Source organism: Taudactylus pleione, unplaced genomic scaffold (genome assembly GCF_031769625.1).
Source record: "Taudactylus pleione unplaced genomic scaffold, aTauple2 ptg000201l, whole genome shotgun sequence".
Lineage (NCBI taxonomy): Eukaryota > Metazoa > Chordata > Amphibia > Anura > Myobatrachidae > Taudactylus > Taudactylus pleione.
Genome location: NW_028284603.1, coordinates 46,691,606 through 46,718,419, shown reverse-complemented (window position 1 = coordinate 46,718,419; position 26,814 = coordinate 46,691,606). Strand labels below are relative to the sequence as shown.

Genomic DNA, 26,814 nt, shown 5'->3' with positions numbered 1-26,814 from the left:
GGAACAGTGTCAAAAGCCTTACTAAAGTCTAGATAAGCTATATCTATGGCCCCCCCTTTATCTATTTCCTTAGTCACCCAGTCAAATAAGTCAATAAGATTTGTTTAACATGATCTCCCCCCAGTAAAGCCATGCTGTTTGGGATCCTGCAAATTGCTGGATTTGAGATAATCTATGACTGATGTAAGGCTCGCTGGTCAGTAGTTGCTTGCCTCTTCCTTGCTTCCACTTTTGTGCAGTGGGACAACATTTGCTTTTTTCCAGTCCTCTGGAATTACTAAAGTAGCTAGTGACTGGTTGAATAATTCTGTTAATGGTGTTACCAGCACCCCTTTAGTATCCTTGGATGTATTCCATCAGGCCCCATTGATATATCCACTTTCAGTTTTGAGAGTTCTGTTAGGATCTTCTCCTCTGTAAATGTGCTTGTTACTACCTAATTTTTCTGATTACACCTGCAACTTAACTGTGGCCCCTTGCCCTCTCTCTCAGTAGTGAATACATGGTCTGATTCAGAGTCGGACGCTATTTGCGCTCGCTCGTTCAGAAAAAGGGTCTGGCTATTTAAATTAAGCGCTCGCTCTTTGCAGTCTGTTCACGCCTCTATGTCTGAACGAGCGAACAAAACATGCGCTCTCTATTTAGGAAAAAACGCCCCCTGGCCGCTCGCATCCTACGTCATCTCCGCTATTTGATTAATCGAGTACATCGAAAGGCGTATGAACTGCTCGCAGTGCTTGTGGTTGGATTTTCCTACCGCAATCATGCGAACAGTTCAGGCTAAAAGTTAACCAAGTGACGTGGTCAATGACGCTGCTTTGTTAATTATGCACACCCTTAAAACGCCCGTTTTGACCGTTTGGCACGCCTGCGTTCGGATCTCCACTCCCCGTTTTCAAGCACCTTCCCCTGTTACCACCCACAAACGCCTCACTCTGTCACTCAAATTAGTAGGCATTCGCTATTTTGCGAGCATACGATTTTCGACCGCACTGACTGGTTCGCGCATGCGTACTAAAACTCATACGCATGCGCAGATGTGCGAACATCGCTCGGAGCGAACGAGCGGCCGCTTACGAGCGGCTCTGAATCAGGCCCACTGAACAAAAATTATTATTAAGATGATCAGCTGTTACATTGTCTCCCTCCACAAGACTCCCTCTTTCTGTCTTTAGTCTTTTTATTCCACCTTTTGTTTTTCTCCTTTCGCTTATATACTTAAAACAAGTTTTGCCCCCTTTACCCGCTGACTGTGCCATTTGCTCTTCAGCTTTTGCACATCTGATTACTTTCTTACCCTCCTTCTGTTTTACAAGATACTCCTCTTTGTCCTCATTATTTTGCATCTGCTTGCATTTCCTAAAGACCATCTTTTTTGCATTCACAATACTGGCTACCTCTTTCCCAAACCACACTGGCTTCCTTTTCCTTGTGGTTTTCCTAACCCTTTTGATACAAAGGTCTGTTGCCTTTAATATTGCACTTTTTAAATTTTCCCACCTCTCCTGCACTCCTTTCACGTTTCTCCACTCTGCCAAAGATTCGCTTACACGTCTTCCCATCCCTGCAAAATCAGCCTTCCTAAAATCTATCACCTTTGTTTTTGTATGGGGTGAGTATCTGTCTTTATCCTGAACCATACTGCTTGATGATCACTGGATCCCAGGTTTTCACCCACTTTTACATCAGATATTCTGTCTCCATTTGTAAGTATCAAGTCTAATATTGTATCTTTATGAGTGGGGTCCCTCACCAATTGTTGGAGGGAGGCACCGTGCAATGAAATCAGGATGTCCCTACTTCTAGTGGAACTTGCCACAGACACCTCCCAGTTTATATCGGGTAGATTAAAATCTCCCATGATTATAACCTCTCCTTTTAATGCCATTTTAGTGATGTCCAGCAATAGTTTATTGTCCAGTTCCTCTTCCTGACCTGGTGGCCTATAAATCACCCCAATACGAAGAATCACTTTCTCCCCTGTTTCTATAGTCACCCAAAGCATACTTGCTGACTATCTGGCTGCCCCTTCCGGGAGGGAGCAGTCAGGTCGGCATGACTGGGGGGGACGTGCCAGCACATGGGGGTGGGACAGACCTGACGAGTGTTTGCGGTTGGGGGGCGGAATGCGTGAATCGCGTCACCAGCCCCATAATTGCAGGGGGGATAGGAGGGGTCGGCGGCAACCGGGAGGCTCCCAACCAAATTGGGAGGGTAGGCAAGCATTCTTCAATATTATGTATTAACATAGTAATTATGCTTTCCTTGATATACATTGCTACTCCTTCTCCTATTCTTCCCATTCTGTCCTTCTTAAATAAAGTATATCACGGTCATGGCCATGACTCCGTAATAGCCACAATATCCAGATCATCCCTTGTCATTATTGCTATTAGTTCAGGGATTTTATTTCCTAAGCTCCTAGCATTTGCACACATTGCTCTTATAGTTTTATTTGTTTGCTTATTTATACTAACCCTAACCTCCCCCCCAGGGTGCCTAACCCTAAACCCCCCTTAACGCTCCCTATACCTAACCCTCCCGGGGGGGGGTTGCCTAAGCCTAACCTCTCCCTGGGGGTGCCTAACCCTAACCTCCACCCCAAAAACGAAACCTAACGCTAACCCCGCTAAATGCCCTAAACCTAACCCTAACCCGCAGCGGCTACCAAGACGGGTGCCCTGTACTTCCCTCGTTCGGGCACGCGTTGTCCTGGATTCCAGCATCAGGATTATGATAGACGGCGGTATTTCGACAACCATCATAAATTCTTTGCCGGCATTCTGGAGTCGGGATTGTGACCGGCGCCATTGTCGATGTGTAGAATGTCAACAGTCATTATGTCAACTACCTAATGTCAACAGGTACTGTATGTTCACGATGTGAGCATGCACTATGTCGATTTGCATCATATTGACTTTGTCTGACTGCATACCGCCATACTCGCTTATTATATAGATTACATGTTTCATTCATTGTGAAATCAGAATCAATGTGCATCAACCCGGGATTTTTGTCAGTGTAAATGGATCCACCCTGGTCCAGGGATCCGGGAATGCAACTCGGGTAGCTTGCAGGGTTGGCTAGGGGTCGTTTCCGTGACACCCTGCAGTATAAATGGTGCAATCTGTGCCGCACACTACCCAATTGGCCGGATTTAGTGGCGCTTGGAGATGACATCATCTCCAAGAGTTCACTGCAACCAGGGCCGGCCTGACCAGCGCTCCCCACCCACCCTCCCTGCCTCTGAACCACTGCAGAGAGTGAGGTTAGAGGGAGGGGGAGAAGCGCTGCTTACCTGCACCAGAAGAGCTGGGTCACAGCAGACCAGGCCCCAGTGTGAACGGTAGGTCACCGTTGCGGTGTAAAAGGGGTCTGTCCTGGGTCTGATCCGGGTTGGAAACGTGTTCCAAATCCCTGGTCAGTGGTACAAATCACCTTTATACTCAGCACAACGTAGAAAGTGTCTCTAATTGTTATCATTAGGGAATGGGGATACTTCATAAAAAGAGTGGAGAATCAGGGCAGAATCATACATGCTTACTCTCCCAGAAGTCACGGGAGGATCACGATTTTTCGGGTAACCCCACGCACCCCCGGTATAGTAGGCACCTCTCCTGCATTGCTGCCCACTTCCTTGTGAAGTGGGCAGAACGGGGAGAATTTTCATGGAGATTGGGGGTCCCGAGTAGGGGACGGAGCTTAATGACACAATTATTAAATAATCACGTCACTTGGCCCCGCCCCCTAATTAAATATGCACTATTCAAGATACAGTAAGGGGGTGGGGCTTAATTATGCAAAACATCAGGCCCCGTCCCCATCACTGCCAACATGCTTCTCCTCCCCGGGCTTCTCCCAGGGAGGAAAAATGAAAAGTAGGCAAGTATGAATAGGATAGAACTGTAAATGTTATCCAATTTTATCATCTAAAAACATTTTATGCTGTTTAAGTATCCATGAAGCAAGTTAGATACTCACACAGGGCCTGATTCAGAGGTGGACGCATGTTTGCGCAGTTTAGTGAGTATTTGCTACGGTACATGCACAAAAAGTAATGGAAACCCCTAGGACGCATGCGCACCACTGAGTGTTCGAAGAGATCGCTGTGTATGCCATCACACTCATTTAAGATGGCAGAGGAAAAGCATGGCGGTGTCTGGGAGGTGGCCTGAAGTGAAGAAGCAAAAGCCGTCTGATGGGCGTGTTATGGGATTATCACGGGCGTGTCAGGGAACACGGCTGCATTCTCAAACGCAGAGCCGCAGCCTTAGAGGCCATGTTTAGAAGGAGACACTGTGCCAGCCCTAGGGCATCATTAGTGTTGAAGCTATAGCGATGGTGCGCCGATGGAGTGTTTGGGCCCACCGGCAGCTCTCCACTGTCCATAAACATTGAAAGTGGGCGTCTCCGGGCTTGAAATCTCTGGCGCTCGCAATTACAGAAGAGCATTTGCATATCAACGCAGCTGCGAATCCAAAACAAATGGCAGCGCGCATGCATTAGTGTCCACCTCTGAATAAGGCCCACAGTCCTCAGAGGTACATCAGCTGTCGTGACATTGCCAATTGCCTTTGTTTGTATGGAATGGCTGCAGAAACAAAAACAATATAATCTAAGGAATGTTAGAACCTTATTAACTCAGCCACTACTTATTCTGCAGCACTTTCTGCTCTGTCTGGGTACATTTTATACAGGCAAGAAATGAATGTGTTCATATGACACTTTAAATAAAGGCACTCCACCTAATACGCACACACACATATACAGTATATATATATATATATATATATATATTTACATTAAAGTATTCTGGTCCACAGTCAATACAGCGTAGCAATTGTATGAGTGAAGTGACAGAGGTGCCCAAGGGACTATAGTATGTGAGTGAGTCCCGCAGTGATAGTAATGGATTTCTGGTGTAATCGGCCACGGATAATATTATATGAATTTAGAGTTTGCCTGTAGGAAACAAGTGACATTTATTTGTGATAGATCCAGTGGATGTTCCTAGACTTATCCTGTATTATGAGAACCTTAAGAATGACAGAGACTCTGTCTGATCATCTACTGTACATACTGCATCAAAATGCTATGTCTGCCTCCCAGCTGATTTGCCAAATGTCAACTCTATGAGGTCTATGTAAGAAGCGGCGAGGAGCCGAGATGCTGGCGTAAACGGCTTCAAAAGACTCTGGGGCCTATTCATCAACAATAAAACAATGGTTTTAAGGACATTTTCCTTAATGACCGTTTTTTTTTAGTATTAACACCCTTAACACAGGAGATATCACTGATATCTCATGCTAAGTCCATCTGCGTTAATTTCCACACTCCTCATACTTTAGTACATTAGGATGGGGATGTAGAAATTAGGCTATTCATCAAATTCCGATAATTATATAGTTTAGAAATTTGATGGTGTTACTATACGCCGTTCTCATGCGGCCAGGTAGGTGGGAGATTAGAGGGGAGTGGATGCTGGAGGAGGGACACAGAATAACAGCAGCTGTAATCAGTGCTGCACATGCCAGTAGCAAACGCAGGATTTGTAAGGGGGGGTTTCCCACACACACAAATTTTATATAAATATGTATATTACACACGCACGCACAAACAGCATACACACACCTTATAAGTATACTCACGCACAGCATACACACACATTATAAGCATACTCACGCACAGCATACACACACCTTATAAGCATACTCACGCACAGCATACACACAGACATAAGCATACTTGCATACACACACAAGCATATATACATACACACAAGATATATACATACTTACACACAGCATACATACATACATACATACACACACAAGCATACTTATACACAACATACATACATACATAAACATCAGTATACTCACCGAGGGCTGAGTTGGGTCACCGCCGGAGCCCATGTGAGCAGAGTTACTGCTGATCAGCATGCGTAGTAGCTCCCGGCTGAAGACATAGGACTTGGAGCTGAGCCAGGCCCGCCGGAGCACCTGCACACTGCACCAGGACGACCACAGCGATGGCCCTTCATGGTCCGGGAGCATCCGCACAGCATGATGGGAAACAGCGGGAGCAGTGACCGGGAGACACACTGTTGCTCCACCCCCTACTGTCGCCGCACCAACACGCCCTCTCACAGCCAGCCAATCACAGCACAGCAGGGACTGACAGTGGCACACAACAGCGCTACCTACCCGGCGCCCGCTGCACCTGTATCCTCCTTGGCAGAGAGCTCTCTGTCTGTGTGTCCGCAGCAGCTACGACACGCCCGCGGGCAGTGCAGAGACGGAGACAGTGCTGTCTACGTCTCTAAAAAACAAATTTGGTCCATCAGGGGGGGTTTCTGGGTACTCAGAACCCCCCCCCCTGCGTGCGCTACTTAATGCGCCACTTTTGTGAATGTAACGGCACATGTGGAGCACTGATGATTACAGCTGCGGTAAGTTAGAGTAGAGAGGGAAAAGCATCTATTTTCTGAAAATCTGGCATTGCAAAAATGACAGCTTTTCGGAATAGATAGTTATAGAGAGGAGGAATGATGAATTCCTCCAGTAATTAGGTAGAACTCCATGCGAGTTCTAAACCGAATTACCTCCAGAGAATTTTCAAGTAATGATGAATAGGCCCCTATGCCACTGCTGTTTGCTATTTAACAAAATGATAATATCAGAGAAATTAGAGGTTTCTCTGACGTTATCCCTGTTACAGGAGCTTAACGCAATCCCTACAGACCTGTATAGACCTCTCATATGGCAATGTGACTAGTTTGTTAATATTCTCTGGATGGTGTGTTACTGTAGCTTTCCTGGTTAACGGGGGTCTGGCAACGCCAAAGAGACTTTGCTGAATCCCTCCTGGTTAGATCACTATGCCCATAGCACTTACTCCTTTGCCGGGAGCATTGGACTGATAGTGAAAGACAAGAAATCCTCACCGAGGAGGGCAGTTATTGCTGGGGTTCACAGAGGAGCTGTCAGGACCTGGGGGATTTTTGGACCAGAGTTGGAATCAGGAGTCGAAGCAGGAACGGTCTTGTTAAACAGAAAGGCAGCTGGTTTCATGGGGGTATTCAGATTCATGGAATTAAACAAATATATAAATACTGTAAAAAGTCCATGGGTGAACTGAGGATAAGTGTCTGGCAGAAAATAATAGTCCAATTGCTGTGGAATTGCAAAACAAGTGTCTGATAAAAAAAACAAATCCAATAGAAGCAGAGAAGCAGATGTCTGGTAATGAATGAGTCCAATTGACGTGAGGCAGGGAAACAGGTGCTTGGTAATGAACTGACAGGGAAGAAATTCCAATACAGGTATGCTGAGGATCAGAGGTCTGTAAACTGCAGTGGGTTCTGAGTGCATGCGGTTGATGGGCAACCAGTGGAGGGTGAGATGTGGGGTATAGCTGGTGCAGGAATCCTGGGAACTGCCTGGAATGCTGACAGAAAGCAAACGAGACACTGTTGAGACTGCAATATACCAAGGATAGGGAGCACAGGGAACTCTCACACAGCAAGGCTGAGAACATGTTGCATTGGCAACTAGAGGGTGTGCTGAACACCCTTAAGTACCAAAGGAAGGTGCAAGATAGGCTGCTGAGAGTCACATGCAAGGCTCCAACCTGATTGGCCCATTCAGGTCACATGCTCAAAACCAAGATGGCGGCACCCAGTAGTCTGCAGCATGGAGAAGCTGCCAGTCTTACCTGTACCAGCATGGCCTGTTCCCCCGGGACCTCCTCGTGCCAACCTCCAGGAACCAGCAACCCCATCGGTAGGACCACGCCAGAGCGCACGCACAGGCAGAGACCGCGAGCCAGCAGGTAAGGACGCTCTGGTCGTGATAGGAACCATGGGTTAATAAATTGTGCCGGTAAATAGACCCCTAAGGCTATTTTTAAGTTAGATGTTACCTAGCATATGATTAAACCAAGGGCAGATCTTCCCTTAAGATATAGTACAATCTTACTTATTATTTGTTTGTACGAGATTAGCTCGTACTTTATTATTAACTAATTATGATACAGTTCATAGAATTAGAAGTAAACAAATAACAGCATCACGAACTGCAGGAGCGCCTCTATTATATATCTTTTAGAGTGTTCCTGCAATCTCAAAAAAATAAATATAGGAAAAACTAAAAGGTGCCTATCCACTAGCAGACATGAAAACGACTGAACAATTACGACATTGTAATCGTGCAGTCGTTTGTCAGTCTGTGATGGGCCTGCACTGAACGAGCAGTCGTTCAGTGAAGGCTCGTCAATCATCTGCAAACATGCTCAACCTGACGTTATCGTCAGGTTGTCCAGCATGTTTGCACGATGATAGATGTCTAAACGACCATCGGGCACGCGCATCGCTGGTCATTTTAGACATTTCTGCAAACGATTTATGAATGATTGAACGATCATTATCGTTCAATCGCTCAACTAATCGTCTAGTGGATGGGCACCTTAACAGATTTTCAAATCAGTCTGCAGGAGCACATTAGAAAGAGGGGCGTAGGGAGGGCAGTTCCGGCATAGCGCAAGCTCTGGGTGCCATAAAAGTCAAGGGCGCTGGCTTAAGTCTGAGTGCGGCCGCTGTCTATTTGCTGCCAGACTACCATGCAGGGAACCGGCCCCAGAGGCACACACTACTCGGCATTCATTGATGCCAGGAACCTGAAGTCACATCACTGCCTCTCCACCTGTCTAGCCCTCTCCCTGCACTCCCGGAGACATACTGTGGCTGTCAGTCGGGAGGCGGGGCTTCTGGCAGCAATGGGAGGCGAAAAAGTAAGGAGGTGTGTGCTGGCTGCTCCTGAATATATATATATATATATATATATATATATATATATATATATACTCAACAATTATACATATGCACTGTCAAACTCCACCAATGTCATCCCCAGACCACATGGTGGAGTTTGACAGTCCAGTTTGGGGAACGATCACCACTGCGGCAGCAGCATTCATACCTGCAGCACAAGCACAGGTAACTAGGAGGTAAAGGAAATATAGGATCAGATCTTATCCTCCGTACCTCGGCTCCTTTGCCTGACAGCCACAGTCGGAGCGCAAGACGGGACTCTTCACTTTCCCTATAAAGGGCTATAAACATTACTAATATATAACAACTAAGTGCATATTTATCATACTAAGTGGAACAAACACACTTACATTAATAAATGCGCACTTATTTATTAATATATAACACTAAAGTGCATATTCGAAGTGAAACAGATACACTCACACACACCCACGGTAGTAACACCACTATTTGCACGCATGTTAGCAAACAGTGGGGTCCTTTTCAGGATCAATGGAATGGGGTGAGGACAATATAAACAAATAAAGACTGCAGGTGTACTTCAGGGTCCAGTCTACAAGCCGGGCAATGCTGGGTTTCCCAGCTAGTTAATAATAATAAATACAATTTATTTTATATATTTCCTACATATTTCATACAGAGAATCAGCAGCATAACAGGGCTGCATTGCATTTAACAAAATGGTATATTTGATGATGTCAAGGCTACTAAAAATTTAATTCCAATTAATTTTATACTATTAATATGGTTTATTTGTCAATAAATGTGTTTTGAGTGTTTTTAATTAGTGATGTGTATTTATCCACCACTAGTCTGGTAATAAACAAGCATCACTTGAAAAAAAAATTGAGCATGCAAGGTCATATTCGTGTATATATGTCTTCATGTTTGAATGACCTTGTGAAATACAAAATAGCAAAGCTGGTATACAGTAGCGAGTAATATTAAATAATCTAGCACAAGACACTGCTAGTGCCCTTGAAACAGACTCTGGCTGAATGAATCTCGTTATTAATACACCAATGAACATTCGACTAATATGATTTCTATAATGATTTAATAGAATTTCATATCTCTGCCAAGTTTTGGGATGGACAAAATCTGCTAATCACCTACACTTTGTAATGACACTGTCCTTGTGAAATAGTCTAAACTCATCTCTAGCAGTACATCGTTTTCCGCAAAGCTGTATAGCGCAGGCACCAGACTTCATTTATATAAAATATACAAGGTGATGGCGAGAAGTCAGAAAAGCTCAGCTTTACAATGTTATTTGCATAAGGAAATACATTCTGTAGAATCCAACAAACACTGATATATATAAGAGCATTGTAGCAGGAAAGTACACGGACAAATATAACACTTTGAATTTTCCATAAAACAGGTAATAGGTACAAGATAGAAAATGGGATATACACACAGATGTAGCCATCTACATCGTTGCACCGATGCGTGTGCGCAGGCACATGCATCGCGGCATAGAGCAGCGTTCGCTGGGCCGTGACTAGGCCGACGTTCTCCCCATTGTGCACATGCATGTGCACGCCATAGACACGGGCACACTAGTTGCATCGTCCATACTATGGTGCGCACGCATTGTGGCATAGATGAGCACGGCTACATCTGTAGCAATAGAAAAATGGCACTCTCCATAGTAAGGCTGAAGCATTTAATAACGATCCTTATTACCAGTGGCATATTCTGTTTAGTATCACAGTGATACTAACGAATATGCCTTTGCTTCTGTGGCGCCATCTTTCTAGTGATGTATCCAGAAAGATGGCGCTGCACAGGAGCTCGCAAAGACTATAAAGACTATGGTACTGTGTCATAGTCTTTGCTCTCTTCTATGTATGCTCCATCTTTCCAAATGTATCACTGGAAAGATGGCGCTGTGGGAGAAGCATAGAGCGGGAGGCACAATCAAACAGGTACGGGGGAAGGGCCAGGGCCAGATTAACAATGGGGCGGATGGAGCTACCATACAGCTCCAGGCTTCCACATAAAAATAGGCCCATTGTCATGACAACATAATGTTGACTGGCCATCTGCTCTCCACACGGTCAGCCATAAATCAAGTAGTACAATTGTATTTCTATTTACCTCACAAAATGAAGCATTTTTTTTCTTTAACATATTTAGGCAGACATTGGAGCTGAGAGTATAGGGGTGTACACGCCCACATGGCACTGGCCACACCCACAAATCACTGGTCACACCTCCTCTGCTTCTCATAATAGGCCCTTGGCAGTGTCGGACTGGAGCATGAGGGGCCCACCGGGGTAATCATTGGTAAGGGCCCATGCTTAAGGAGTGTGGTCATCCACCAGAGGGGGTGTGGCCTGCCACCACAGATGCTTGGCTTACCATTAGGCTTGGTGTGGTTTCTATAGAAGTGAACCAAGCCCCCTTGTTAATCAGTGGTCCTGCTCCACCAGGTAACTGACTGTCTAATAGTGTAACAGTTTATAATTTGGGGTCTGAAACCTGACACCTAGAGGAGGGGGTGGGCCCACAGGCAGTGGGGCCCACCGGGGATTTTCCCTATACCCCTGTGGGCCAGTCCAACCCTGGCCCTTGGTCATTTTCAGCTCCAGGCTCATGTGGCCCACATATTCCTGTGTATGGGATGCAGTCAGGAAGCCGACTGTCAAATCCCGGCAGGGTACTAATGACAGGCGTTGAAATCCCGGTACCTTGACGCGGGCCAGCGCTTAACCATATAATTGCAAATATATGCAACAAAGACCTCTGGATTTCTATTATCATGTAGTATTCAAGCCTTTGTGCAGGTGTTTTTTGCAATGTGCTCAATGGAAAGTTTTTTTTCTTTTTTTTCTGTAGTACAGAGTAAACCCCTCTCTTTACAAGTACCTGTGAAAAACCATTAAGCTGATATGAGCAACCACTATTTTGTATTGCAGTTTTCCAGTATGTCTGGACAATACATCAGGCTCGCCTACCCTCCCGATTTGGCCAGGAGCCTCCCGATTTTCGGGTGCCGCTCCCGGTCCCCCGGAAAGGCAGGCAAGCCTCCCGACATTCCCCAACCCTCCCGACCACCCCCAGAATCCACTAGCAATCCCCACAGCGGGTGGGCCGGTGACGCAATTCGCGCTGAATCGCGTCATCGTGGCCCCGCACCCTGCTTCACAGTGCCGAAAATATCGGCGATCGCGCAGCCCCACCCCAGCTCCGGCCCCAATGTGTCACATCTGGCTGGACACGCCCCCCGCTGTTAGCTGACAATCAGCTCCCTCCCGGAAGGAGGGGGCTGATTGTCGGCATGTATGCAATACATATGCGTTGTTCAGCTATGTACCGGTTCATATTGGCACGTAACATACAGACACGAAGTGGGGTTGTGTGAAATCTCACTAAATGATGTTAATTACTTTAAAGGTTATCAAAACATTTTAGGGCCAATAGTGAGAGAAACACCCTGTACTTTGTCCAGTAAGGAATTCCCCTGTTTCCGGGACTCCGCATTTTGTTTACCTTTGCGATGCGGAGTTCCTTACTGGACAACGTATATTCCTACTATTACTTTATTTCATATTTAGATAAGATATGTATTAAATTTACATGTATTCCATATTTACTGTATGTGTCTTGACAGCTTTACTTTCTTCTTTATCAACATACTTACTGATCTCTAAGTGCAGTTCCACATAGAAAAGGAGAAAGATACTGAAATGTCTATGATTTGAAGATTATGGGCCTGATTCAGACCCACTCGCGAGCGTCTGTCCGCTCGCATGTGGGTCGATGTTATGCACTGAGCATGCGCACGACGGAGGGAGCTCCGTCGTGCGCATGCGCCAGACGCGACGAGCGAAGGAAAGTCCTTCGCTCGTTGTGTCCGATCAAAGGGGGCGTGCTGTCAATGTTGATTGACAGCACGCCCCCTTTGGTGGGCGTGCCTCCCTGACGGGGGCGTTCCCACGGGAACGCCTCCCGTCAGAAGCCGGCCCACTGACATCACTAGTGATGTCAGTGGGAGTGATTTTGGCTCTGATAGAGCCAAAATCACTCCGGAGCTTGCGGTTGAAAACCTCAACCGCAGGCTCCGGCTCGCAATTTCGATGGTCGCGATGGTCTCGACCATCGCGGCCATCACAAAGCACGCTCGTATAGCCTGTGAGTGGTGACCCACAGCTATACGAGCGTCCAGGAGGACGCTCCATGAAAATGGAGCCCGGCCCTCATTCAGAGCGTGCGCTCTGCTCAGAGCGTACGGCTCTGAATGAGGGCCTATATGTATTTGGGTCTCAGGCAGAATGTTCAGGATGGAGGATCACTGATTATCCCACTCAAATATATCTGCATGTGCATCAAGTGACAAGCGATCGATCACTTCCTCCTCACTTATGGAGGTGCTGTTTCAGGCTATCTGGTTAGATTAAACCATAGATATTTGGAACAAACATCAGACACGTCAGTAATGTGCGGTGAAGTAAATAGCTGGTGAGGCACTTGCTAGCACCAAAGCCAGATTTACACACACATATATGAACCATACTTGCCGACATTCTGGCAGGCCCATCCAGGAGGGGGCAGCCAGGTCGGACAAGCAGGGAGGCGTGGCGTGGTAGAGGGGGGCGCGGCCGGGCATGCTACTGGGTGATCGTGGTCACGGAATCGCGTCATTTTGGCATTGTAAAGCAGGGGGCAGGTTCATGATGACTCGAATTCAATGCGAATCGTGTCATCAGACCCCCCGCTGCATGGGCTTGTCTGGGATTCGCGGTGGGGTCGGCGGCCAGGAGGTTTACCTACTTTTTCGGGGAGCGGCACCTGATTTTCGGGAAGCTCCAGGCCATATCAGGAGAGTAGGCAAGTATGATATGAACCAGAGGGTTCATGTGGGCATTATACAAAGGTGCAGCAGTATATAGTGCTTGAAATTTGGTGAGTTTTAATCAGGGATGTGCAGAAAAGGTAGACAGGGGAGGCAGTGCCTCACCTTCCATACACTTTTTACTCCAGAGTTTTGACTATAAAAATGCAAAGAAGATATTTGTAATATTTTCTTTAAATATTTCATATAACTTTTACAGTCAAAACTCTGGAGTATACCTAAGAATGACAGGAAAGGCTCTGCCTCAGCGGACCGCATATCACTAGTTTAGAGAAACTATCGAATTAGCTACAGTACATCCATTCAGATTAATTTTTTATTACCCGTCAATGTTAGGAGCATGAAAACATGCTGAATGAGCCATATTTCCTCACTGTGCCTCGTACGGGGGTGCGGGGGGCTCCCCAAAAATTTAGGAGCCTCCCGACACTTCCGGGAGAGTAAGTATGGGATGAGTGGGTGTGAATGTGGTAAAATATAAAAACATTTTCAACTATCTCTGGAGGACTACAGGTCTCAGCACTACTAGGTCATCTTTAAAGGGTTGAACAGGCTGGCACTGGCTAGTGAGAGCATGCCTTGTATCCAGGGTAGGCTAGGACCTGTAGTACTTCAAGGAGAAAAATAGATCGGAAAAAAAAAACAGAGACAGTGACTGTCTTTAACAAAAGATGTATTAAGCTGCATACACACATAACGACCAACGATTTTATGAATGATTTTTATTAACGATTTTCTGTCAGATTATCTGACAGATTATCTGTCAGATTTTTTAAAGTGTAATGAACGATTTTTATGAACTACAAACGATTTTTGCATATTCCCTTAATGAAAATCATTCAGTTGACAAGTCTGACTGAACTACAAACTACAAACTACAAACGTGAACGCGCATGAACGATAATCGTTCATCAGTTGACTCAGAAAGTGAACGATTTTTTCAAACGATTATCGTTAAACGATATCGTTTAACGATAATAGTTCAAAAAATCGTTGTGTGTGTGTATGCAGCTTTAGAAATAACCTCCCACACACATGCCCTTCTTGGCTTGACAAAAATACTTGCAATGCCCACTTATGGAGCTATGAATGACTAGTGGCCCCTACACACTACATGATATCTTTAACGATTTGGCCGATTCCGACACATCAGAATGACAAACCATTAAAAATGTGTAGTGTGTATGCACTACATCGTGTAATGCGCGCTCCCTTGGGGTCGTCAGCCTCATCGCCTGATCTTATGTGCCGCATGTAAGATCAGGTGATGCGGCTGATGATCTCATGCAGCGCTATATGGGGGAGCCGGCATATCGAGCAGTCGGACACCAGATCCCCCAGTGTGTACTTACCGCCCAATATGTCGATCCGTCGGCGCTGGAATCGTCGGCGACATCGCTGGGTACACACATCGTTCAGTGTGTACCCAGCTTAAGAAGTGCCAAAGCACTTTTATGTTTACACTGGGGTTTTCCCTCGGTCTGTGTCAGACTATGGGGAGCACCCATTCTAACACACTACGGAGCTAACGCCAAACTTGCCAACTTTCCCTTATTGTCAGGGAGACTCCCTGAAATAGCAGCCATGTCCCCGTCTCCCTGAAGAGTCTAGCAATCTCCCTGATTGCACCTTACCCCTATTATGTAGCTGTTATATTAAAAAATAGAGATATACTGTATACAATCAAATGGGATCATTAGTATAATTTCTCTGCATTGGGTATAAGGCACAATGATCCCTATGGCTACATGCATTTTCTGAAGAGCATCTGTGTGTTTTCATTAACAAGTAGATCTTACTGACTGCTTTGGGGCTCAATTACATTTGGATGTAAATCAGTTTTATAGCTCGCCTCTCAGATGTAGCAGTAAACGCCCACTTTACCGCCGCACCGATAGCTGTTCCTTTCACAATCTCTCTGAAATGCTTTTTCAAAAGTACGCAGGTATGAGCTACGCCAATAGGGTAAGATACCATACTTGCCTACATTGTAGTACTCTTTTGCGGGAGACTTGGAGAGAGGAGAAAGATCGGGTCGTGATGGGGGCGGGGCCTGATATCTTGCATCATTAGGCCCCGCCCCATTCACGGCAAATTGCCACGATTGGCGTAGATTTGCATAAGGGGCGGGGCTAAATGATGCGATTCCCGCAGAATCGCGTCATTAAGCCCCGCCCCCTACACAGAGACCCGCGAGTGCTGCGGAAGTTCTCCGCATTCTGCCCACTTCACTAGGAAGTGGGCAGAAAGCGGGAGAAATGCCTACCCTTCCGGGGGTGCGGGGGGTTACCCGAAAAATCGGGAGCCTCCCGCGAAAACCGGGAGGGTAGGCATGTATGCAAGATACACTATAGCGAACCTTACATTATTAGCATTTCTTATGTGAATTGCTTGACTTATGCAACTTATATAGTTTATACAAAATACACATTTTACATGGAATGCACATTCTCTGCATATTACGCAAAATGTTCGTTAATGCAATTTACGCCATTGTTTAAGACATAGATTGCATTCAACCCTGCATCAGGCTAAAATTGCCAAAGCGTGTAAGAAATCTTTCAGACAAAAGTCTGTCTCCAAATACCGTAAATAGGTCAAATTAGGAAATACATAAGCCAATGTCAATATTTATTTACAATTACTTAAGCATCATAATAATAATAATAAATACATTTAAATTATTTTAATAATATGAAGTAACGGAATAAATTACAGCTAATTACGGCCTCAACCTGCTAATCAGCAATGGATTTATTAGAGCCTTGTTGTCTCCTCTGAGCCTTCAGTGGTAACTTATCTTAGGAACAGATTGCAAGTACATTTTCTTTCCTATAGACACACCACGCAAACCAACCTACATTTTCACATTTATAACAAAATCACTAGATTACAAGAGCACTGACAGCCCTGGGTCACCATTTAGCTTGACAAGCCTGAATATTCATGAACTGAAATGAATTAATATTAATCAATGTGAACGAACATGAAACAAGTTAATGAATAGCCATCGGGGGATTAATATTTAAGAATAAAAAAAGTGAATTCTAATGAATTAGTGACAGCTTAGTTAATAGAGCTGAAAAAAAAGAAATAAATCAATGTGAACAAATAAACATTTTTATTACATTACTAGAGAGAGTATTAAATTGTCTATCGTCACAGGAAAACTATAGCTCAGAGATAAAGTTTAAACATACCTTAGAAGGCAGTAAGTAATTAAACACCCAAAGTTTAAAGCAGAGCTGTAACAGGGCCTAAATACGCCATGTGCCAGCCGGATCCTTAGCTCCCGACATCGGACGCATGGCGCGAAGGACGGTCTGGCGGCGGTGCAGTAGGGATCCTGGCTGCAGGGTGCCATATCAGAAACAGGCTTCCCTTCCTCGTACACACAACTCAGAATAGCACAGACCTCAAGCTACATGCCCAAGACACTCACATGAGGCAGACCTCTCTGATTGGTTACCACTCGGTAACGCCCAGTAACGTCAATTTCACTCTGACAGATATTTGACCAAGATCCATCCGAAAACTGTGTAAACTCATTTCTGAGCGTACCCAGTAGTGATTTAGAACAGGGGGAGATGTATCAAACTGTATTTCAATTAAAAACATGGTGAACCTGCACTTTCCACATGTTTCCTTGTGAATTTAATGATCAGTGAAATGTAAGTCGCAAGTATTGTAGGAGATCTTGTCATAATCTCCCGTCATACTGAAGTGCAGAAACTCCTGCTCCATAGTCAGCAATGGTGTATTCTGGAAATGTATGAAGCCGGCTTAAACGTAACGTAAAAGCGCAGCAGAGAGGAGATGAATGTACATGGCCGACTATGTAACTGCGCATGGGAATTCATCCTGTCTGGCTTGTAAAATAATGCTATGCCTTTCAATTTTGTTATTGTATGTTCCCCAGGATAATCTGATATTGGAGGAGTAGTAAGTGAGTAATTTTATACTTATAGGAAAGGTCAGATCTAAACTAAGGAAAGGGTTCTCAGTCAAATGTAAAGCTAGAATAGGTTTGATGGAGGCCTTTGGTATACTACTAGTTACTGTACATGTTGAGGGCCATTCATCCAATACTAAACCTCCTTCTGCATTTCCATCTTCAAGAAGGAGCCTTATGATATACAATAGTAGACACGGGATACATTCATTATGTCAGCAGTGACATTGTCAAGAATGTTACTGTTGGCAGCACTATGATGTTGGAAAGTTATAATTAGAGATGAGCAGGTTCAGATTTTTCCCGCCAAAAATCGGGTCTCAGAAAGAGGCAAAACGTCATCTTTCATGGACAAACATCATCTTTCAAATTAGCATCAAATACTGGGAAACTGTCACTTTAAGAATCATTTTATAGATTTTCATAGATCAGGGGTCTATGAAAAAAATATACCAAAATATATTTAGATACGCCGACGTTACCCCCTTGATTTGAAAGGAAGGAAATCCTATAGTAGTGCCCCCATAGTTATGCCCCTGTATCAGTGCCCCCATAGTTATGCCCCTGTAGCAGTGCCCCCATAGTTATGCCCCTGTAGCAGTGTCCCCATAGTTATGCCCCTGTAGCAGTGTCCCCATAGTTATGCCCCTGTAGCAGTGTCCCATAGTTATTCCCCTGTAGCAGTGTCCCCATAGTTACGCCCCTGTAGTAGTGCCCCCATAGTTATGCCCCTGTAGTGCAGGTTGTACAAAAAAAAAATTACCTTAATCCTCGCTCCTGCATCCGCCGCCGGCCTGTCCGCCCGGCTGCTCCTCGGAAATATGAGAGAGACGTCATGACGTCTCTCCCATAGTGTGCATGGAAAGCCGGAAGCTGGAGTTCAGAAGAGAACTCCAGCCTCCGGCTAACGCGGCGCTGCAGGGAAGGAGCCGGGCCCCCGATGGTAATAATATCTCAGCGGGCGTCCGGCTTAGAGCCTCACTGCGGCGCCGGGCTGGAGGTCACTGATGCCGGGTGCGCCGCTGCCAGTGACCTCCATTCCTGGGGGTAATGGGGGGACAACCGGACATGCAATGATTCATAAGCATGCCCGGCTGTCCATCCATTACCCCCAGGAATTTCAGTTTTACCCCAAATGGGGTAATTTACCCCTGTTCCCTGACCACTGTCATAGATGATGAAACGATTGAATGGGGAGTTTACAAAGAGAATGGACCTTTCACCAGCTAGCTTAGGTCTATGAAATTGTTTTATATGTGTACTTGGTAGAGATATCTATAGTAGAGATGTGCTGTTTGGTTGAATTTGTGAATCCGGACAGATGCGAGTAGCGGTTCTGATCTTTGGAATCAGGATTTTAAATCCGAATATCTGGTTTCGGACTGCAAATATTACATGGTTTTAACTGTTTTCAAAAACGTATAAATTTTTTTTTTTCCTCGTCAGAGAGCAGCGGGAATGGCATAGGTGTGTAGTGCAGCTCTATTGAGTCATCATGGCCCTCGTTATACAGTGCCGATGTTACAGGCACTGTAAAGTGAGGATGGGGCAACAAGGATGTGAGATTCAGCTCAATTGCATAATCGCCCCCCTGCTCAGTAAATTGGCGGTCATGGGGGGGATATTGTGCGAGCAGCTTCGTGGGGTACGAGGTGATGTTAGCCAATTACGGGAGACTTACTCTTTTGGGCGGCCAGGAGCGCCATCCAATTTTCGGGAGTCTCCCGGCCATTGCCGGAGAATGGGCAAGTAAGACACACACACCTACCCACACACCAAACCCTCTATAATTTTGCTTGTTCAAATGCTAAAAGCAGAGATCATAACCCCTAATCAAAGCAATAGAATAACAGCAACAAAAAGCTTTTGGTCCCTCATATTTAATAGTAAAATGACTAAATGTAGACATTTTCATCAGTGAACCGCACTCTACACTGTCTTTGAAGATCTGTAAAGTACAATTTCTAAAGGTCTCATATATCCTGCGGTGTAGAAAAATTGTTTAGAAAATCAATCTGAAGAATTAATTTGAACAGTTGCTGGTTATAGATGAACACAAACCAATCTCCCAAAATCTCAAAAGACTTCCCAAACTCTAAACTATCTTCTAAGACTCTGGGGTGCCTTGGGACACTTGCAGGGGTGCCTCAGGTTGGTGTTCCAGCACCAAATCAAATTTTTTATGGTCAATGTAATGTAAATATGTGGACAAACAGAAGCACAAACCTGTCCACCACCACATAACTGACCCTAAGGATGACAGGTAAGCACAATTTACTTCACTTTACTACATGCTACATATATTTCTGAATTTCTCAATAACAAACTACAGGTTGAGTCTCCCATATCCAAATATTCTGAAATACGGAATATTCCGAAATACGGAATAATTTTGGCATGACTGAGATAATAAAACCTTTGATTTTTGATGGTTCAATGTATACAAACTTTGTTTAAAGCACAAATTATTAAAAATATTGTATAAAATTACCTTCAGGCTGTGTGTATAAGGTGTATATGAAACAAATGAATTTCATGTATGTACACAAACTTTGCTTGAGCCACAAAAATATTGAAAATATTTTATAAAATGACCTGCAGGCTGTGTGTATAAGGTACATATAACATAAATGCATTCTGTGTGTATATTGGGGTCCTATTCCCAAGATATTTCATTATGATATGCAAATATTCCAAAATACGGAATTTTCCGAAATCCAAAATACCCCTGGTCCCAAGCATTTTGGATTGGGAGACTCAACCTGTATTGGCTTAGGGGTGCCGTGAAAACAATACTGATACTCTAGGGCGCCGTGATTCAAAAACGTTTGGGAACCACTGTTGTAAGAACAACATTAACATCAAGTAACTAATTTATTTTGTAGCTTTTTATTGGTTCATAGCTACGTTAATATAAGTGTTTGTATGGCTGAAACTAGATTAAAATGTTATGTTTTTAACAACATAACCCCCAGACCATTGAGTGCACCTGGACAGCTGCTATTTTACCACTGATACATACTTATACTGTGCACAAAATTATACCATAACATTAGGGTTATTAGATTAATAAATCAATTTATTATACAGTATCTTTTCATTTTGATTCAAGTAAGTTAACCAATAAAGGTTGATCTGAAACTTCAAAATTTTCACTCTTTTTCACATTATGTTTATCATTATGTTTATCATTATGTTTTCACATCATGTTATGCTAAAATTATCATCAGTGTAACTTTAGTTTTAAACTCACTGCAAATAAAAGTGAATTTACCTTATATACTGGGACTATAACCCGGCATCTATATAAATAATAAATATTGCTTCTGAAAAGCAGCTCTTTCTTGCAAGTACAGCTTTTCAGACGTGTGCTAAAGATCACCTGCTTGCTCGCACCTCCGTTCCACTTTGCACCTTCTATTCCATTTGCACACGTTCCTTTATGATCCCGGGCATGCATAGCAGTGCGAGAGCCAAATGTGCAGCAGAGAGCAGAGCTGCAGAGATGGACAGACATGGATCTATGGAACTCATTCAGACCCGCACGCAAGATGTGAATGCTCGCTGGCAAAAAGGGGCCAGATATTTAAATTAAGCGCACGCACTGCATAAGGACACCCACTGTGTGTTAGCAAGCTACGGCAAATTGCGCTCGCAAGTGTCTGAAGACGCCCCCTTGCCACTCGCAACACACGTCATCACCGGGAAATGTATGATTAATCGGGACCATTGTGAGCCATCGGAGCTGCTCGCAGCCCTTGGGGGTTGCCTTTGCCCGCCGCAAGCACTGCGATCAGTGTGGGCTGAAATACATGTAGGTGACGTGTACAATGACACTACTTTGCTAATTATGCACGCCCTTTAAACGGCGTTTAGGCGGCCTGACACGCCTGCGTTCGCACATCCACTCCCCCGTTCACAAGCACCTTCCCCTGTTACCTCCCACAAACGGCGCTGTCACTCAAAGCAGCGACCTGATAGTGGCTTACGAGCAACCAAAATCAGATCGCTTTGAATGGCTTGCGCACGCACACTGCGAATTATATACGGAGATGTGCGAAAATCGCTCCCAGCGAGCGAGCGCGCCTTAGCGAGCGGGTCTGAATCAGGTCCCATATGCGGACTCTAATAGGAAGTACACCAATATAAGTTTATTACATATATCCACCCCCAAATCAATCATACTTGTCTTAGTTATACAATAATATTAGGGTTGTCTTCTTGCATGTTGCTTCACAACATGAATGGAACTACTGTGTTGGATGTTATACTTGGCTCCAGCTGGGTGCAGTGGTGGAGAGGAGGGGAGGAGCTGCTGCATCAGGGGAAAGGATCTGAAAAGATCCCTCCCCGCACAATCTTTAGCAGACAATTGGGGCCATTAGTTACACTAAAACAGTTCCAATAAAAATGTATTTGCAGAGCTTGTTAAATGAATGAGATATTTGCTACATCCCCATACTACAGAGTGGGACTTTTTCCTGTATTGGGGGTTATACTTACATTTTACAAAAGTACATGAAATTTACTATTTTCACTTAAAATGCCCTGTAATGTTGGCTGTGATTGAACCAGTTCTAGTATATGAGGAGCTATATTATAATATCCAAAAAGAGCAATTCCTGTTTGTTTGTTTGTTTGTTTGTGGTGTATTTAAAAAAAAAAAATAGCTTTACAGCAAGCTATTTTATTCATGCACTGAATGTAGGAAGACCAAAAAAAAATATCTGGTAAATAACCTAATGAATATAAGGAACCCCATAATTTATCTCATTTTTATTGTGTGTGTCCTGAGATTAGCCTGTACTGTAATAGTAGACTGTCAAATTAACATAGACTTCAAATCAATACATAATGCAAGTGTTTGGGAAATGCTGCATTTATTAGTAACAGTAATTTTATTCCAAAGCATGATGTACAGTGAATTCCAATAGCTATACCACTAATATTATTACCTATGGGCCTTATTCAGTGTTGTCCGCAAACCCGATTGTTTGCGTGCAGCACCTGGGCAGGATGCAGCAAATCATATTTTGCGGTCAAGCCTCTGAAAATGCAGTTTTTGGTGGTTACCACATATGCACCAAGCTCCGGGAATGCGATAAGATCTGGAGTTTGGATGCGGTGGGCAACACCATCTTTAGATGGCATTGCCCAATAGAAGCCTATGGGCTTCTATTCACATATCCCTCTAAAAGGGATCCAATTGGATACCTCCCAGCACCCCCCACAGCATGTGCTTCACTTGACGCATGCGCAGAAGGACTCTTGGGTCCTAATCCCGAAACACTTTTGGTCCCCCATTCTGAATATTGCCCCTCCCCCTTTTGACGTGTGACTTCAGTGGTCTTGTGAAGTACCTCGTTCTAGACCAGGCTGTGTTTAAGTCTCCACTAACCTACAGGCTCATATCTTCTCATTACACATTGTTTATTCTATCTGATTTTATTTGCTACCACATGTACAGTGACCTACTCTGCAGAACCACAGCTGTATTATATAGACAATCATGCCAGTCTGTATTAAGAAAAGGTAGAAAGTTCCAGAAATCTCATTGTTTGCGGATTAAGAGATGGACTTGGTTTAGCTATCTGAATAGTCACACACTCCTTACGTGTAATGAGGGTCAAAATAGTAAGAAGATAACCTTTCTGAGGGTTCAGGCTGGTGTAATCTCACCCATTACAGATCCACTATCCGGTGACTGCGTCCATACAGCCGGAACTTCCCACAAGTTTGCTCCGGACTCATCGTCACGTGCAGTTAATCTCGTATTTAAGGCGTGTTGTCGCAGTCAGTTTCACCACACAGAACTCAAGTAAATGTGTGCAGCACAGAGCATATCCTAATAATCATCAGTCATTAACCTGCAAACGCCACATCATGGCAGACTATAACTCTAATGTACAAACTGCCAAAAATTGCAGATGATGAAATCCCATCACAACACAAACAGGCCCAAAATGGCACTACAACTATGCGTACAGTTAAGCTATTTCAAAAGGCCAGGGATAAATACATCAGTGAGAGAGATGAATACCAAAGAAGACTAGAAAAAGCATGGGATAGAACTGAGGGCTCGATTCAGACCTGCACGCAGCGAAAGTATGCAAATCCGCAATCGCACGGAAAAGCATTAGCACATCCACTATGTCTTGACGTGCAATCGCAGTGTGTATGCAGACGCCCACCAGCCTGTCTAAAGATGCGCACATTCCCACGTCATGTCCAGGAAGTGTATGAAACCATCAATAACATTGAGTACCATCGGAAGTGATCGCAGCAGTTGCGAGTGCTTCAGTGTGAATTTCAACCATGTGACGTGTACTATGACGCTGCGTCTTAATTATGCATGCCTCTGAAATGGCGTTAAGACACTCAGGCACCCCTGCGTTCGCACCACCACTGCATACGCATGCGCAGATTGCAAACATCGGCAGGCTGCGTGCGAACGCAGCCTAGCGAGCGGGTCTGAATCGGGCCCTGAAACGGATGTGCTTAAAGTGTCAAATGCAAGGAACGTTCAGAACCAAATTCAAAACACAATTATGTGACCTATAGATTGCAGCCAGAGAAATATTACACCTTGAAAATAAGAGGAAGATAAAAGAACCCTGTGTTATGAGCACTCTTTATATTTGAAAAATTAAGATAATTAAAACGTAACCTTTAATATTATTAACTTAAAATAATTCCTTATGAAACCAAAAACAAACATACCAAGACATACACAAAGGCCATTGATAACATCAATTCGACAATGAAACCAGTGACTTACAATACAATACAAAGCAGGACATGGACATGTATAATAAACATTGCTATAGCCGAGTGTTAGTTGCCCTAATGGGGAGTATGGGATAAATTAAATTACAGTAGGAAGAAGCACAAGAGGGTAGAGGGCCCTGCTCGAAAGAGCTTACATTCTTTAAGGGAGGGGCAGACGAACAGGAGTGACACAGATGGAGTAGGCGGGGAGGAAGGAAGATGTAGCAGCAAGTTAGGATGAGAGCTGGAAGGCTTTAATGAAGTAGTGGGTCTTAAGAGCTCGTTTGAAAGATTGTAGAGAGTCAGATGGGGAGAGGGATGGAGTTCCAAAGGTGGGGAGCAACGCAGGCAAAATCTTGGAAGCAGGAGTGGGAGGAAGTAATCAATTGGCATGAAAGGCGGCGTGTATTATATTAAGTGAACGAAGAGGGCGGACAGAAGAGTGAAGGGAGAGGAGATCAGAGATGTAAATGGGAGAGGAATGGGTGAGGCATTAACAGAATTAGACATCAAACTGGATGACACTGATAGTACGGTAGTTCTAGGTTACATATATAACCAAACAAGAAGATCTACCTTACTATCAATGTCATCCGGTTTGATGTCTAATTCTGTTAATATAAGCTCTGCTATTTCTGCTGCTAGTACAGCTCCACACAATCGAGTCTCGGAATAGTTAGTTGAGGTTGTGGTGCCAACTTAGCCTTGCCTTGAATGAATCCAATCTGGCAAGCTGCCTTAGGATCTGTCAGCCTTTAGGTATGGCTTTTGTTGAAGAATCTGAGAAAATACAAATCTCCCTACACTTTTCTGCAATAATTAACACAGAGGTGTAGCAACGTGAAACTTGGATTTACTCTAGGGAACTTTAGAAATCTTTCCACATCTGCCATTCTTGTTTCTTCCCTAAAGGTAGTGGTGCATCCCAGTCTTGTAAATCTGCTGAAAGCTCCCTTAGCAAAGACTTCGCTACAGGCGCTACAAAACCAAGTGGGTCATAGAAACTGTTGACAGGATAACTATTCCGAGACTCGAATTGTGTGGAGCTGTACTAGCAGCAGAAATAGCAGAGCTTATATTAAAAAAACTAGACATCAAACCGGATGACACTGATAGTAAGGTAGTTCTAGGTTACATATATAACCAAACAAGAAGATCCCATGTGTATGTTGGTAACAGGGTGAAAAAGATGAGAAGATCTTCCTTTCCGGAACTATGGACCTCATTCAGAGCCGGTCGCACAGTGCGTGCGGTCGGTCTGAATGAGGGGAGGATGTCTTGAATTTTCAAGACCTCCTCCTTTGCGGTGGTAAGGCTGTGGGTTAACATCCACAGCCTTACGACCGCCTAAGGTGATGGTCGCGATGGTCAAGACCATCGCGACCATCGGGGCTTACGACGAGACCCTAGGGTAGGGTCTCCCTTGTCGTAAGCCCCGGAGAGCTTTCGGCTCTGTCTGAGCCGGAAGCTCTCCACTGACATCACTAGTGATGTCAGTGGGGCCGCCCCCAAATGGTAGGCGTTCCCATGGGAACGCCCCTGTTTGGGCTGCCACCCCCCCGGCCCGCCTTCCAAAAGGGGCGAGCCGTCAATCAACATCGACAGCTCGCCCCCTGCTCTGTGGGGGGCCATCGACCCGGTCCGAGCGCATCGGCGCTAACGACCGGGTCTGAATGACCTCCTATGTGTCTACAGATAAAAACCCTGCAGATCATGCCACTGGGTCAGTTCCTGCAACACTTCTGATGAGCACCACCTGGTTAACAGGTCCAACATTCTTGTTACGTCCAGATGATGAATCACTCGTTGCCAGAGACTCTTTCCAATTGATAAACCTTACATCTGATGATAACGACTTGTACAAATGACAGTGGAAACAGGTGCAGTTTCTTGCTAAAACCTTTGGAACCATTGGAAGCTTGGAAACTCTACAAAATCGTGCAAATGGCAATCACATGTACCAAATTACAAGAAAAAGACCTTGTAAAACTTAAAGACAAGCAGGTCAATTTAAATGAGTGGCCAATGGGACTAATTGTTACAACCTTTCCTAGCGGAGATGGAAAGATTCGAAAAGTAGCAGTCAAAGTAGTTGAAGATGGAACTGTTAAGACTTTCGTCAGACCAATTACAGAGACTGTGCTTCTTATGTCTCATATGCATGCATTACTATGATTTTGTTTTTCCTCATGTGTTTGCATAGTTAAATAGTGATATTTACAGATATCAGACAGGGAGTGTACTAAATCCACAGCACTTCTATTATTATAGTCTTGTCAGTGATTTTATGTGAAAAAATAGAAAGGAGGGTGTCCCCCAGACAGGGGCTGGCTGGTGAATTTTAGCTTGGGGGGCAAGCACAAAGCACCAGCCCATGAGCAGTGACTCAACCTTCCCCTCTCC

The 26,814-nt window shown here is 44.5% G+C and overlaps 1 protein-coding gene across 3 annotated transcripts in view; it reads right to left on the bottom strand.

Moving 5' to 3' along the window:
• The window catches only part of SYNDIG1 (synapse differentiation inducing 1), a 387,838-nt gene that overhangs the window by 235,788 nt on the left and 125,236 nt on the right, over positions 1-26,814 (bottom strand). Inside the window, exon 1 of one of the 3 annotated variants that reach the window (XM_088477356.1) lies at positions 6,947-6,970. The exons of the other annotated variants lie outside the window; for them this stretch is intronic. The gene's annotated coding sequence lies outside the window, so the exon portion shown is untranslated. Of the gene's footprint in view, positions 1-6,946; positions 6,971-26,814 lie in introns of those variants that run through there. 3 annotated transcript variants of the gene reach the window in all.